The 15,863-nt window shown below is 47.2% G+C and overlaps 1 long non-coding RNA gene across 1 annotated transcript in view; it reads left to right on the plus strand.

Moving 5' to 3' along the window:
• Window positions 1–13,377, plus strand: part of LOC123765135 (uncharacterized) — a 187,967-nt gene extending 174,590 nt beyond the window's left edge. The window contains exon 4 of the long non-coding RNA XR_011229935.1: window positions 13,049–13,377. This is a non-coding gene — a long non-coding RNA (uncharacterized lncRNA). The remainder of the gene's footprint in view (window positions 1–13,048) is intronic.
• The last annotated feature ends 2,486 nt before the right edge of the window (window positions 13,378–15,863 follow it).

Consider the following 15,863-nt stretch of genomic DNA (forward strand, 5'->3'; position numbering starts at 1 on the left):
GCTGCTGCTGCTCCACCCACCTGCTGCTGCTCCACCCACCTGCTGCTGCTGCTCCACCCACCTGCTGCTCCACGACCCACCTGCTGCTGCTGCTCCACCCACCTGCTGCTGCTGCTCCACCCACCTGCTGCTCCACCCACCTGCTGCTGCTGCTCCACCCACCTGCTGCTGCTCCACCCACCTGCTGCTGCTCCACCCACCTGCTGCTGCTCCACCCACCTGCTGCTGAACCACCCACCTGCTGCTGCTCCACCCACCTGCTGCTGCTCCACCCACCTGCTGCTGCTACACCCACCTACTGCTGCTCCACCCACCTACTGCTGCTCCACCCACCTGCTGGTCCACCCACCTGCTGGTCCACCCACCTACTGCTGTTCCACCCACCTACTGCTGGTCCACCCACCTACTGCTGGTCCACCGTGTGTTTCCTATCTACATGCATCCAGGCTGTATATATGTCCTATCTACAGATGTGTCGTAGATACACATGTGTGATGACTACAGGCGTATCCGAGCTGCAGGTATGGCAGAGGTCCGTATGTGAGAGGTGCAGGTATCTCTTAGCTACAGGTGTTCTAGCCACGTGTGTGTATGTCTAGCTACATAAATATCTTATTTACATGTATACTAGTTAGGCACAGGTGTAGTTGCTGATGAGTCTTGGCAACTGGTGTATCTTAAATACAGGTGTGTCTTAGCTGGTGTGTCTTAGCTACAGGTGTGTCTTAGATGGTGTGTCTTAGCTACAGGTGTGTTGTAGCTGGTGTGTCTTAGCTACAGGTCTGTCTTAGCTGGTGTGTCGTAGCTACAGGTGTGTCTTAGATGGTGTGTCTTAGCTACAGGTGTGTCTTAGCTGGTGTATCTTAACTACAGGTGTTTCTTAGCTGGTGTGTCTTAGCTACAGGTGTGTCTTAGCTGGTGTGTCGTAGCTACAGGTGTGTCGTAGCTACAGGTGTGTCTTAGCTGGTGTGTCTTAACTACAGGTGTTTCTTAGCTGGTGTGTCTTAGCTACAGGTGTGTCTTAGCTGGTGTGTCTTAACTACAGGTGTTTCTTAGCTGGTGTGTCTTAGCTACAGGTGTGTCTTAGCTGGTGTGTCTTAGCTACAGGTGTGTCTTAGCTACAGATGTTTCTTAGCCTACAGATGTGTCCAAACTACAGATGTATCCTTACAATAGGAATTCCCTTGCAACATTTTTGTTTATTAAGCAGATGTGATCATTCAACAAGGGTTACTAAAGTAGAACAGTACAAACGGGAACTAGCAGGTCCATTGTTTATCACAATGAAATGTGTGAAGTAAAACATGTGTATGGGGCAAGTAACAAAGTCAGTAGACTAACAGACGTTGTCACAGCTCGAATAAGACTTGGCTACAAGTATCTCTGGCAGTTCGGCTTGTATAGGGATCTAGATGAAGTAAAGTGTAAAGTGTGTGGACAAAGACAGGGACACACACTCGAACACTATATCTTGGATTGTAGTAAAATTGAGCCATTTAGAGATAAATCTAAGCTCACGCTGTATGATATGGCAACCTATCTTATTACCATGGATAAACTACCTGAAATCCTTGCACTGTATCCACATTTCGCTTCCAGTAGATAAACGACATATGAGATTCAGAAACAAGTAGTGTATTGTGAAGACTAATAATAAACAGAAGCTACCCTATGACTGTAATATCCCCATTGGTCAAACTATTATGTATTAGCGATAAGACCTACCATTAATGTATGATGACTTACTGTAAATATATAGCTCTTGAAATAGAACATTCTCTGTAACTAGCTGACACTGTAACTATAAGGTGTGAAGGATAGATGAAATTGTTTATGTAATAATCTAAGATGAGGTCTGATAAAGATCTTTAGTGCCTTCTGTAATGCTTTTTGCGCTACCGCTCACAGATGAGTATGGGGTGCACAATAAACTATCCGACTCCGGCGGCAACAGTCAAATCAAGATGTGATCATTCAGGAAGGCTACTTTGTAACAGATGTGATCATTCAGGAGGGGCTACTTTGTAACAGACGTGATCATTCAGGAAGGCTACTTTGTAACAGATGTGATCATTCAGGAGGGGCTACTTTGCCACAGATGTGATCATTCAGGAGGGGTTACTTTGCCACAGATGTTTTCTAGTTACAAGAATACCCTTGCTACATGTGGGTACGCACCTACAGCTGTTTAGAATATCTTGAGGTTATCTTGAGATGATTTCGGGGCTTAGCGTCCCCGCGGCCCGGTCCTCAACCAGGCCTCCTTTTTGTTACACATCTTAGCTGGTGTGGCTGCTTTCCCCCCAGGAAGCAGCCCGTAGCAGCTGTATAACTCCCAGGTAACTATTTACTGCTAGGTAATAGGGGCATCAGGGTGAAAGAAACTCTGCCCATTTGTTTCCGCCTCCGCCGGGGATTGAACCCGGAACCTCAGGACTAAGAATGCCGAGCGCTGTCCACTCAGCCGTCAGGCCTAGGAGCCATATACTAATGTGCAAAAGATGCAAATATCTCATTGCTGTAATATGTTTGCATTGATCAAATGCAAATACTCCGTCAGGGTCACGTTGCACTGTGAATGATATCATCACTACAGACATAACACAGCTGGGGAGGGGAGAGAGAGAGACTCATCTGAGGTGAGCCTTGAGTCTTCTCCACCCCGGCCTCTTGGTTTGTGTAACTATGCTCGTATTGTATGTTATGTATAATACAAGGCGGCGCTGTATTTGGTGCTACAGTCTGGGCTCCCAGAATGCTTTCATACCTCATCATTACTGTCGTAATTGTTCATGGACAGTAACGAATTTTAAGCAATTAACTTACAGACGCGTATACACACACACACACACACACACACACACACACACACACACACACACACACACACACACACACACACACACACACACACACACACACACAAATTAGGGTGAAGACGAAGCAAGAGTTAATTTGCATACATTTATACCAACACGAAGACACACACACACACACACACACACACACACACACACACACACACACACACACACACACACACACACACACACACACACACACACACACACACACACACACACACACACAGGAGTACAGGAACCAGAACGATCCAACCAGGAGGAGTGGAAAAGGGAAGACCCAGTAACGAGAACAAAGATCTTGAAGGGCCTGAATATAGTAGGGATTAATGGCAACATAGAGAAGGTTTTCACGCTAGGCGGCTACAAGAAGGAAAGGAAACGGCTGATAAAGGTAGTGCTTACGAACGAGGCAACAAAAGAAGCAAGGAAAAGCATGCTAATGAGACTAGAGGAATAAATGGACGTTTTTCTGCTGATGGACATAACGAGGGAAGAGAGAAGGAGGGCTGCAGAAGCAAGGAGGAGACGCAAGGGGAGGGATGGGAACAGGGGAGCCAGAGAACTTGGCGCAGTATCCCCAGAAACCTCAGAGGGGAGTGGGAATCCCTTCACCAGCAGGCAAGCATCTCCAGGAAGGAATATAACAGAAACCTTCAACAAACCCGCCCCACGATCATTCCCCCCAACCAGTAGAGACCTTCCCCAGACCAAGCCCCCTCCCCCTGCTCCCTGACCCCAGGTCCCCATGTTTCCCCCCATCCCCCCTTACCCCCCACCTCAGGGCCCTCCCTGTTCCCACTCCCCATGCCCTCCCCTGTTTCTCCAGTACATGCCCTCCCCAGTACCCCCACCCAAAGCTCTCCATCATACCACACCTCCCCCTTCCTCCCTGCAGCCTCACCCCAGGCTCCCCTTCCCTCCCTGTCGCCCCACCCTTGGCTCCCCTTCCCTCCCTAACCTCTGACCTCCCGGTTCCCCTACCCCAGACTCACCTTCATCCTCCAACCAATGACCTCCCCCCCTCTCCCCCTTTGACATGCTCCTTCTCGTCCCCCATCCCAAGCCCAAATTGACCCACAACCCTAGACCGTCTCCATTACACCATCCCAGACCCTCCTAGCTTCCCCCATACAGGATCCACCCAGCCCCCTTTCACTCCAGATCCCTCAGGTTCACCTTCGTAAGCCCTCCCACCCCAGACACCCCTTGCCCCCCTACTCCAGAGGAACCATCAGAAATTGAGGATGGAAGGAAGAGAGTCAGTTTCAAGGAAATGTACTCAAACATAGATGGGATTACAAGCAAGGCAAGTGAACTTAGGGAAAGAGCACAGGAAGGGAACCTGGATGTAATTGGACTCACAGAAACAAAATTCAGGAATTATAACAGATGTGGTGTTTCCCCAGGAATACACTGCAATAAGAAGAGAAAGAGAAGGAAGGGGAGGAGGCAGAGTGGCCCTACTAATAAGAAAGGTGTGGAGTTTTGAGGAAATAGTTATCCAAGGCTGTGAGGGATTCAGGGTCTACATAGCAGGCACCATGACGATGGGAGGACAAAGAGTAGTAGTAGCAGTGATATATAATCCCTCCCCCAAACGACAGAAGATCCAGGTAAGAATATGACAGAAACTACAAGGCAGTCAACACTATAACTGAGAGAGTAGCCACTGCTGCCTGAAGAAATAGATCCCATCTGCTCATCATGGGGGAATTCAATCACGGAAGGATAGACTGGGAAAACAAGGAACCGCACGGAGGTGAGGAAACTTGGAGAGCTAAACTGCTGGAAGTGGCGACAAGAGACTTTTAAGTCAGCATGTCAGAAGATCCTCAAGAATGAGAGGCAATGATGAACCAGCGAAACTCGGCCTAGTCTTCACTCTAAATCACTACGACACAAGGGAAATCGGTTTCGAAGCCCCTGTGGGAATGAGTGATCACAGAGTACTGATGTTTAAGTATTCCGTCGAAGAAGGGTTAATTTACTCAAGGAAGGGCCCAGGAAACAAAAGGTTGGCATTCCGAAAGGGAAACTATGATGAGATAAGAAAATTCCTAACAGATATAACTTGGGAAACAAAGCTCGGGGGAAAGACGGCCCAAGGAATGATAGACTTCATCACACAGAAGTGTAAGGAAACGACAGACAAGTTCGTCCCAATCCAAAAGGAAAAAAAGGAAATGCAGATGAGAAATCCCATGGTTTAATCAGGGAGGTAAACTAGTAAAGCAACTAAGTGCAAGGGCATAGAAAAACTAGAGAAATAATAGGACACTAGAGAGCAGAGAAAGGTGCCAGAGTTCCAGGAATGAATGTCAGGGTGAGAAGAGAGGCAGAAAGGCAATATGAAAATGATACAGCAAGCAAAGCAAAGACTCAACCTAAATTACTGCACAGCGACATCAGGATGAAAACAACAGTGAAGAAACAGATAATGAAACTGAGGTTGGGGGCAGACACTTTCACTACAAACTACAAGGAAGTATGTGAGGAACTCAATAAGAAATTCCAGGAGGTCTTTGCGTTAGAGCAAGGAGAAGTGCCAGAGATAAGAGAGGGAAAAGATAACCAGGCACCGCTAGAGGACTTTGGGATTACCAGTAGGGAGGTGAGGAACCTCTTGCTAGAGTTGAATGTGACAAAGGCCCAGATGGAATCTCACCTTGGATACTAAAGGAAGGAGCAGAAGCACTGTGCCTGCCACTCTCCATAGTGTATAACAAATCACAGGTAACAGCGGAGCTGCCAAAAATTTGGAAGACTGTTAATGTATTTCCAATATACGAAAAGGGGGATAGGCAGGAGGCACTAAACTACAGGCCAGTGTCCCTAACTTGCATATCATGCAAGTTGATGGAAAAGATTGTGCGAAAAAAGCTAGAGGAATGTTGGACGCCAGTTGGGCGCCATGGACATACACATAGGGTGACCTAATACCCTCTTAAGCTAAACAACTTAATAGGTATCAACAACGTTGTCAGCAGATTTGAATGCAATCTGCTCTGCGCCTGCAGCTATCAGACCTTCAGAGATAGCCTGGGCATCGTAGCGTCTACACACGCTCCCTTACACACTCTAGCTAGCTCCTGGCCCGGTGTAGAAGATATATATATATTTTTATAATAAACTAAGGAAAAGCAGTGGACGTTTGGTACTCCAATTCCTGCCCACTACCGAGTAAACTCCAGACCATCCCCGGTCAACAACAACCTAACATCAACCGATGTTACAGGAACACCTGCATCGAAAGAAATTTGTAACACAACATCAGCATGGATTCAGGGATGGCAAATCATGCCTTACAGGATTAATTGAATTCTACGACCAGGCAACAAAAATCACGCAAGAGAGGGGCGGGCAGACTGCGTACTTTTGTATTGCAAGAAAGCCTTTGACAAAGTACCACACAAGAGACTAGTGAACAAGCTGGAGATGCAGGCAGGAGTGAAAGGGAAGGTACTCCATTGGATAAGGGAGTACCTAAGCAACAGATGACAGAGAGTCACTGTGAGGGGAGAGGTCTCATATTGGCGAAGTGTCACCAGTGGAGGCCCACAGGGTTCAGTCCGTGGACCTATACTGTTTCTGATATATGTGAATGATCTCCCAGAGGGAATAGACTCGTTCCTCTCAATGTTTGCTGATGATGCCAAAATTATGAGGAGGAATAAAACGGAGGAAGATAGTATGAGGCTACACGATGATCTAGATAAACTGAATGAATGGTCCAACAAATGGCTGCTACAGTTCAACCCGAGCAAATGTAAGGTAATGAAACTAGGCGGTGGAAACAGCAGGCTAGAAACAGGATACCGAATGGGAGATGAAGTCCGCTATGAAACGGAGTGAGAGAGAAAGAACTAGGAGTTTATATCACACCAAACCTGTCTCATGAAGCCCACATAAAAAGAATAACATCGGCAGTGTATGCGAGGCTGGCTAACATCAGAACTGCCTTCAGGAACCTGTGTAAGGAATCATTTAGAACCTTGTATACCACGTATGTAAGACCAATCCTGGAGTACGCGGCCCCCAGTATGTATCCCGTACCTTGTCAAGGGAAGGGAACTATCAGGGGAAAGTGTCAAACCAATACGACTATATAGCACTGGGAAGGGGTTAGGATAAGGATTTGGTATGGGAAGGGGTCAGGATAAGGATTTGGTATGGGAAGGGGTCAGGATAAGGATTTGGTATGGGAAAGGGGGGAAGGAATGGTGCCCAACTACTTGGATGGTCGGGGATTGAACGCCGACCTGCATGAAGCGAGACCGGCGCTCTACCGTCCAGCCCAAGTGGTTGGACCGTACCTTGTCAAGCACAAGACGAAGCTGGAAAAATTTCAAAGGTATGCCACTAGGGTAATCCACTAGAACCACTAGAACTAAAAGTCATGAGTTACGAGGAAAGGCTGCATGAAATGAACCTAACGTCGCTGGAAGATAGGAGAGCTCGGGGAGACATGATCACTACCTACAAAATTCTAAGAGAAATCGACAGGGTAGATAAATATAAATTATTAAACACAGGGGTACTCGAACAAGGGGACACAGGTGGAAACTGAGTACCCAAATGAGCCACAGAGACATTAGAAAGAACTTTTTCAATGTCAGAGTAGTTAACAGATGGAATGTATTAGGCAGTGATGTGGTGGAGGCTGACTCCATATACAGTTTCAAATGTAGATATGATAGAGCCCAGTAGGCTTAGGAATCTGTGCATCAGTTGATTGACAGTTGAGGGGGCATAACTGGCCGACCTCTCACAGTGTTCAAGAAAGAACTCGATAAACACCTCCAAATGATTCCTGATCAACCAGGCTGTGTAATTCATACGTCAGGCTGCGAGCAGCCGCGTTCAACAGCCTGGTTGACCAGACCATCAACCAAAAGGACTGAAAACCAAACCATACATCACTATCACACATCACACATCATACTATCACAAATATTATTACCCACAAAAGTTCCACCTCAGCCTCCATTATTTACTGGAAGAGTTCCACCTCAGCCTCCATTATTTACTGGAAGAGTTCCACCTCAGCCTCCACTATTAACTGGAAGAGTTCCACCTCAGCCTCCACTATTAACTAGAAGAGTCCTACCTCAGCCTCCATTATTTACTGGAAGAGTTCCACCTCAGCCTCCATTATTAACTGGAAGAGTCCCACCTCAGCCTCCATTATTAACTGGAAGAGTTCCACCTCAGCCTCCACTATTAACTAGAAGAGTCCTACCTCAGCCTCCATTATTTACTGGAAGAGTCCTACCTCAGCCTCCATTATTTACTGGAAGAGTCCCACCTCAGCCTCCATTATTTACTGGAAGAGTTCCACCTCAGCCTCCATTATTAACTGGAAGAGTCCCACCTCAGCCTCCATTATTTACTGGAAGAGTTCCACCTCAGCCTCCACTATTAACTGGAAGAGTTCCACCTCAATGGTTCCTTTCACCCTTCCCCTTCAATATCTCCACCTTCCTTACTTGCATAAAAGGGGGGTCTCTCTCCGCTCCTTCAATCCCTCCACCCCCTCCATCAACAAAAGAATGGGGCCCCCTACCCCCTCCCCCCCATCCCTTAATTGGTAATATTAGACCGCCGAATGGGCTTAAACAGAGGTTCGATGTTTATCATGTGATTTACAAGACAAACTCCCTCCAGGCGGCGCCGGCCAGCACCGGGGCGGCCCTCACCCGGGGTCAAGGCTCACCCAATACCTCCTCCTCTATTTTGATCCCACATTATCATTTTCTTTATACTTGTTTTTAACAGAAGGGTTAATTTATTGGGCAGCGTCACTCATCCTGTGAGTGAACACACCACCAGTGGGATAGTATTGGGAAGCGTCACTCATCCTGTGAGTGGACACACCACCAGTGGGATAGTATTGGGCAGCGTCACTCATCCTGTGAGTGGACACACCACCAGTGGGATAGTATTGGGCAGCGTCACTCATCCTGTGAGTGGACACACCACCAGTGGGATAGTATTGGGCAGCGTCACTCATCCTGTGAGTGGACATACCACCGGTAGGATAGTATTGGGCAGCGTTACTCATCCTGTGAGTGGACATATTACCAGTGGGATAGTATTGGGCAGCGTCACTCATCCTGTGAGTGGACACACCACCAGTGGGATAGTATTGGGCAGCGTCACTCATCCTGTGAGTGAACATACCACCAGTGGGATAGTATTGGGCAGCGTCACTCATCCTGTGAGTGAACATACCACCAGTGCGATAGTATTAGGCAGACAGTATGGGATATTATTGGTCACTCAGGCCAACCACTTGGGCTGGACAGTAGAGCAACGGTCTCGTTTCATGCAGATCGGCGTTCAATCCCCGACCGTCCAAGTGGTTGGGTACCAATCCTTCCCCCCGTCCTATCCCAAATTCTTATCCTGACCCCTTCCCAGTGCTATATAGTCATAATGACTTGGCGCTTTCTCCTGAGAGTTCTGTTCATCCTGTGAGTGGACATGCCACCAGTGGGCTAGTGTTGGTCAGAGTCACTCATCCTGTGGCACGAAACATCGTCATGCCACCACAGGCAGTGATGTGGTGGAGGCAGACTCCATACACAGTTTCAAGTGTAGATATGATAGAGCCCAATAGGCTCAGGAACCTGTACAACAGTTGATTGACGGTTGAGAGGCGGGACCAAAGAGCCAGAGCTCAACCCCAGCAAGCACAACTAGGCGAGTACGTGCAACATCCTCCAAAACGAAGCAAACCTGCTGGGATGTTTGACGCATCACTTGTCCCACAACCACATCATGTGATGCGTCACATGATGCGTCACATGATGCGTCTTCAAGACAACTCGTGCGGAAAATGTCACAATTTTCAGGGGACTGGGTAAACAAATCCTGCTTCACATAACTTATTAATCATAATGATGCACATATCCACATGGTTTATGGATGGATATTATCGTTTAGTTCCTAAGAATTCCGATTGTCTATATAGGTGAAGACCTGATCCACGAAGCTTTGACGATATGCAGCCTGGAGCTTTACTATTATCACCAGCAATTTCTTTGATCAGTTATACTATTATTTTTTGGTAACATTTTACCCTTTTGTGTTTTGGTGCTACACACCTCCCACTCTGGGGGTGTACTACACACCTCCCACTCTGGGGGTGTACTACACACCTCCCACTCTGGGGGTGTACTACACACCTCCCACTCTGGGGGTGTACTACACACCACCCACTCTGGGGGGTGTACTACACACCTCCCACTCTGGGGGTGTACTACACACCACCCACTCTAGGGGGTGTACTACACACCTCCCACTCTAGGGGGTGTACTACACACCTCCCACTCTGGGAGGGGTGTACTACACACCTCCCACTCTAGGGGGTGTACTACACACCTCCCACTCTGGGGGGTGTACTACACACCTCCCACTCTGGGGGTGTACTACACACCACCCACTCTAGGGGGTGTACTACACACCTCCCACTCTAGGGGGTGTACTACACACCTCCCACTCTGGGAGGGGTGTACTACACACCTCCCACTCTAGGGGGTGTACTACACACCTCCCACTCTGGGGGGTGTACTACACACCTCCCACTCTGGGGGTGTACTACACACCACCCACTCTAGGGGGTGTACTACACACCTCCCACTCTAGGGGGTGTACTACACACCTCCCACTCTGGGAGGGGTGTACTACACACCTCCCACTCTAGGGGGTGTACTACACACCTCCCACTCTTGGGGTGTACTACACACCTCCCACTCTGGGAGGGGTGTACTACACACCTCCCACTCCCGCAATTCTAAAAGTTTATATGACATAGCGACGCGAGGCTCGCGGTGGAGTACGCGACACGGACACCAAAAGCTTACAAGTTTATCTGAACTTGTCGAGTTCTTATATGTATATTATTGTCACGGTCCTGTTTGGTATAAGACAACGGTGCTGAGTGTGGAGGGCGTGCCTCCGTTGGTGTCTCTGTTGGTGCCTCCGTTGGTGTCTCTGTTGGTGCCTCCGTTGGTGTCTCTGTTGGTGCCTCCGTTGGTGTCTCTGTTGGTGTCTCTGTTGGTGTCTCTGTTGGTGTCTCTGTTGGTGCCTCCGTTGGTGTCTCTGTTGGTGTCTCTGTTGGTGCCTCCGTTGGTGCCTCCGTTGGTGCCTCCGTTGAAACCTCCGAGGACAACTGGACACAATACTCAAGGTGTGGACAACTGGACACAGTACTCCAGGTGTGGACAACTGGACACAATACTCCAGGTGTGGACAACTGGACACAATACTCAAGGTGTGGACAACTGGACACAGTACTCCAGGTGTGGACAACTGGACACAGTACTCCAGGCGTGGACAACTGGACACAATACTCCAGGTGTGGACAACTGACCTCCTCCCTAACCTTTCCCAAGCGTGTGTTTAACCAGGGTAATCACAGGTATTGTCCTCCAACAACCATGCGCCCATTATGCTCTCTTAACAACCTTAATGGTTCCCCAACCAGGCTATTCCCGAGGACCCGCTCCCCCGCAGTCATACTCGACCCTTTGGCCTTTGTGAAGTCATTCTTACAATAACGTGTCATATATACCTGGAGTATATCTTGTAGTATAACCTTTTGGAATACGTTGTGGTATACCATTATCGGGGATAGGCTTGTTAGGCTTGTTAAAGTATCCCGCGGCTAAGATCGATTGGGTTCCACGGTCTCACCCATCCAGTTACTGACCAGAAACTGGTACTTAACCTGACAGACCGAGTAACGCGCATATCACCCACTGCTGGATGTATCTCCTTGGATAAGTAAGCATCCATCAGTCTCAGGAGACTATGGAGTTGCGCTCTGGTTGTCGGTCTGGAGTGGCCTCTCCAGGGCACAAAGCCAAGGTAGGTTGATATGGAGAAGCTGTTACCCATGCAGCTGCTTCCCCTTAATATGTAATCTGTGGCACCTATTGAATTAATGGAAAAGTATTTGTAATGTAAGATATTTTAATTATTTGTGTATTGTATCGATTAAAGAAACATTATTTTACCCCGAGGGGCGAATTTATTGGGCAGCGTCACTCATCCTGTGAGTGAACACACCGCCATAGTGACAGTATTGGGCAGCGCCACTCATCCTGTGAGTGGACACACCGCCATAGTGACAGTATTGGGCAGCGTCACTCATCCTGTGAGTGGACACACCGCCATAGTGACAGTATTGGGCAGCGCCACTCATCCTGTGAGTGGACACACCGCCATAGTGACAGTATTGGGCAGCGTCACTCATCCTGTGAGTGGACACACCGCCATAGTGACAGTTTTGGGCAGCGCCACTCATCCTGTGAGTGGACACACCGCCATAGTGACAGTATTGGGCAGCGTCACTCATCCTGTGAGTGGACACACCACCATAGTGACAGTATTGGGCAGCGTCACTCATCCTGTGAGTGGACACATCGCCATAGTGACAGTATTGGGCAGCGTCACTCATCCTGTGAGTGGACACACCACAATAGTGACAGTATTGGGCAGCGTCACTCATCCTGTGAGTGGACACATCACCAGAGTGACAGTATTGGGCAGCGTCACTCATCCTGTGAGTGGACACACCACCAGAATGACAGTATTGGGCAGCGCCACTCATCCTGTGAGTGGACACACCACCAGAATGACAGTATTGGGCAGCGTCACTCATCCTGTGAGTGGACACACCGCCATAGTGACAGTTTTGGGCAGCGCCACTCATCCTGTGAGTGGACACACCGCCATAGTGACATTATTGGGCAGCGTCACTCATCCTGTGAGTGGACACACCACCAGAATGACAGTATTGGGCAGCGCCACTCATCCTGTGAGTGAACACACCGCCATAGTGACAGTATTGGGCAGCGTCACTCATCCTGTGAGTGGACACACCACCATAGTGACAGTATTGGGCAGCGTCACTCATCCTGTGAGTGGACACACCACCATAGTGACAGTATTGGACAGCATCCAATTGTTCATCCCGTCACTTGTATCTGTGAGCCCCTTGAGGAACCTATGGTAGACGGTAGACGTAGTAGACGGTAGACGTAGTATACGGTAGACGTAGTAGACGGTAGCAGCAGCCTAAGCTACCCCTGTCCCTTTGGCATGCACTTTATCTCAATAAACATAGTTGATCTTGAACCAACACACGATAACTGAACAGTTCACCGGTTTCCCGGCAGGTGGCAGGGCGGCGGAGGCGTGTCCACTCCTGAGTGAACACTTTGGTCTCTCTGAGAGGGCAGAGTGCACCCATGACGTCATCACTGCACCTTCCTCCACTGACGTCACCGCTGCACCTTCCTCCACTGACGTCATGGCTACACCTTCTTCAACTGACGTCATCGCTACATCCTTCAAACCTGACATCATCGATACACCTGCCACCCCCCCCCCTGATTGACGTCATTGCTGCACCTTCCACAACTGACGTCACCGCTGCACCTTCCTCCACTGACGTCATTGCTGCACCTTCCACAACTGACGTCACCAGTACACTTACCCTGACGTCAGTCCGGGTAATATATATATATATATATATATATATATATATATATATATATATATATATATATATATATGTATATATATATATATATATATATATATATATATATATATATATATATATATATATATATAGCCATGAAAATAGTTTTAATGAATAGTAGAAAACTATAAATAAAATAGTAGTTTTACGCATGAAAATAGTGAAAATAACAGTCTGCCATTCCTGGATGTACTAATAACAAAAACAGGAACCTCTTTAAGCACCAGCGTATATACTAAACCTACAAACATAGGATTATGCCTGAACGGTAGGAGTGAGTGCCCCCAAAGATACAAAGCCAGTGTTCTCATCGCTTATATTCCTCGAGCTCTTTCCCACTGCTCTGAATGGAGCAACGTGAGTAGAGAGTTTGAAAGAATAACTCAGGTGTTGGTGAACAACGGATATAGGAACACAGAAATAAACACTACTATAGGACGACACAGGGACCGATGGTACATATATAGAACAGAAACTACAACACCTCCAATAAAATTGTACTATAAATCCACCATGCATAGTGAACACAAAAAAAGAAAAACGAATAATGAAAGAAGTAATCTGTAGAGGAGTTAACAGAACAACTAACCAAAACGTAGACCTAATCATATTCTATACAACAAAACAGACTACCGACTTCCTTATTAAAAACAGCCCGAAGCCGACGGAGAACCCTTTACAGCAGTCAGACGTGGTGTACATGTACACTCGCCCCCACGAAGGATGTAGCCTTCGATCTAAGTACATAGGTATGACGTCGACCCAGCTGACGAGGCGTTTGACCTATCATCTTCAATCCGGTGCCCCCAGGAATCACATGAGACAAGCCCATGACATCACCCTAACAAGAGAAATGCTGAATAAAAACACTTGTATAATAGACAGAACCCAAGATGTAAGAAGATTACAAATTCTTGAAGCAATCCACAGAAGAATAGAACAACCTACCATTAATACCCAAATTAGGGAACTATTAGGGAACTACCCACCATGAGAGTAAGAACAAGACCGGAACATGAAGATGCCAACACAGAAGACACAGCTCAACATACTAGGCCTACTACACCTGACTAATCTTTGTATTTGCTTCGTCCCCTATTTTCGCCTTTTTTTCTTTTACCCCTTACCTTTTTCCTTTATTCTTGTCCCATTTGTATAGATTTATAGTATAATTATTTGTATCTTGTCCCACCTGTCTTCACCTGACCCCGTACTGGTGTAAATCTAACGCGTCTTATATACAGTAAACACGGGAGACATCTCCCGTCACGCAGGTTGCAGTTGCACCTCCACAGATCTCCAGTATCAGCTCTTGATACTGGTAATGGCTCAAAAGGGCCACCACTTACGGGCTTAACCATGCCACCTTTTCGGTGGCTTAAACTTCATCAATCAATCAATCTATACAGTATACAGCACCGCTCCTGTACCAGGTAAGTCCACTACGGGCTACCACAACCATTTCTATCCAGGCCGTGATTCGAAGTGAGGATTCGCGATTGTGAGTAGAGAATGAAGCCAACTATATTACCGAGACCCTCTCTAAAGCATCCCATATGCGCACGATTGCGGAATGTTACTCAGCCGCACTCATTAACCACACTCACGTTACTCATGAACTACCAATACTCACAAGCACTAAAATAAAAATTTTTTTTAATTTATTCATTCATTAAAGAAAAAGCTAATTTGAAGTGTATAAAAGCCATCACAGGCATTATGAACATGTTGCCAGCTCTCCGGGGAATTATATCGTAATGACTTAATTATTGCCAGTGAATAGCTGTCATTTATAATTTTGTTAATACATAAAAAAGGTCTCACGGCGCAGTTACGGATTTGAATTTTTCATTGGCATCTGGATTTCTAAAGCTGTGTTGCCACTAGCTTTTATCTAGCCTTTAGGTGTAATTTTAAGGTGGGGGTATAAAGGTATTGTGTGTGTGTGTGTGTGTATATATGTGTGTGTGTGTGTGTGTCTGTGTGTGTATGTGTATGTGTGTGTGTGTGTGTGTGTGTGTGTGTGTGTGTGTGTGTGTGTGTGTGTGTGTGTGTGTGTGTGTGTGTGTGTGTATGTGTGTGTGTGTGTGTGTGTGTGTGTGTGTGCGTGTGTGTGTATGTGTGTGTGTGTGTGTGTGTGTGTGTGTGTGTGTGTGTGTGTGTGTGTGTGTGTGTGTGTGTGTGTATGTGTGTGTGTATTTACTATCTGTATTTAATATCTGTATCTGCAGAATCGTGCTATTAGCTCTTGGACCCCGCCTTTCTAACCAATTTTTAATTTTCCTTCACTCCCATTACTCACTATTTGAACAATGAGGGTGATTGTGTATATTAAAGCTTGCGATGAAGTTTCTCCCACGTATGACCCCTGAAGAGGCACTTCCTCCCACGGATGATCTCTGAAGAGGCACTTCCTCCCACGTATGACCCCTAAAGAGGCACTTCCT

This window comes from Procambarus clarkii, chromosome 29 (genome assembly GCF_040958095.1).
Source record: "Procambarus clarkii isolate CNS0578487 chromosome 29, FALCON_Pclarkii_2.0, whole genome shotgun sequence".
NCBI lineage: Eukaryota > Metazoa > Arthropoda > Malacostraca > Decapoda > Cambaridae > Procambarus > Procambarus clarkii.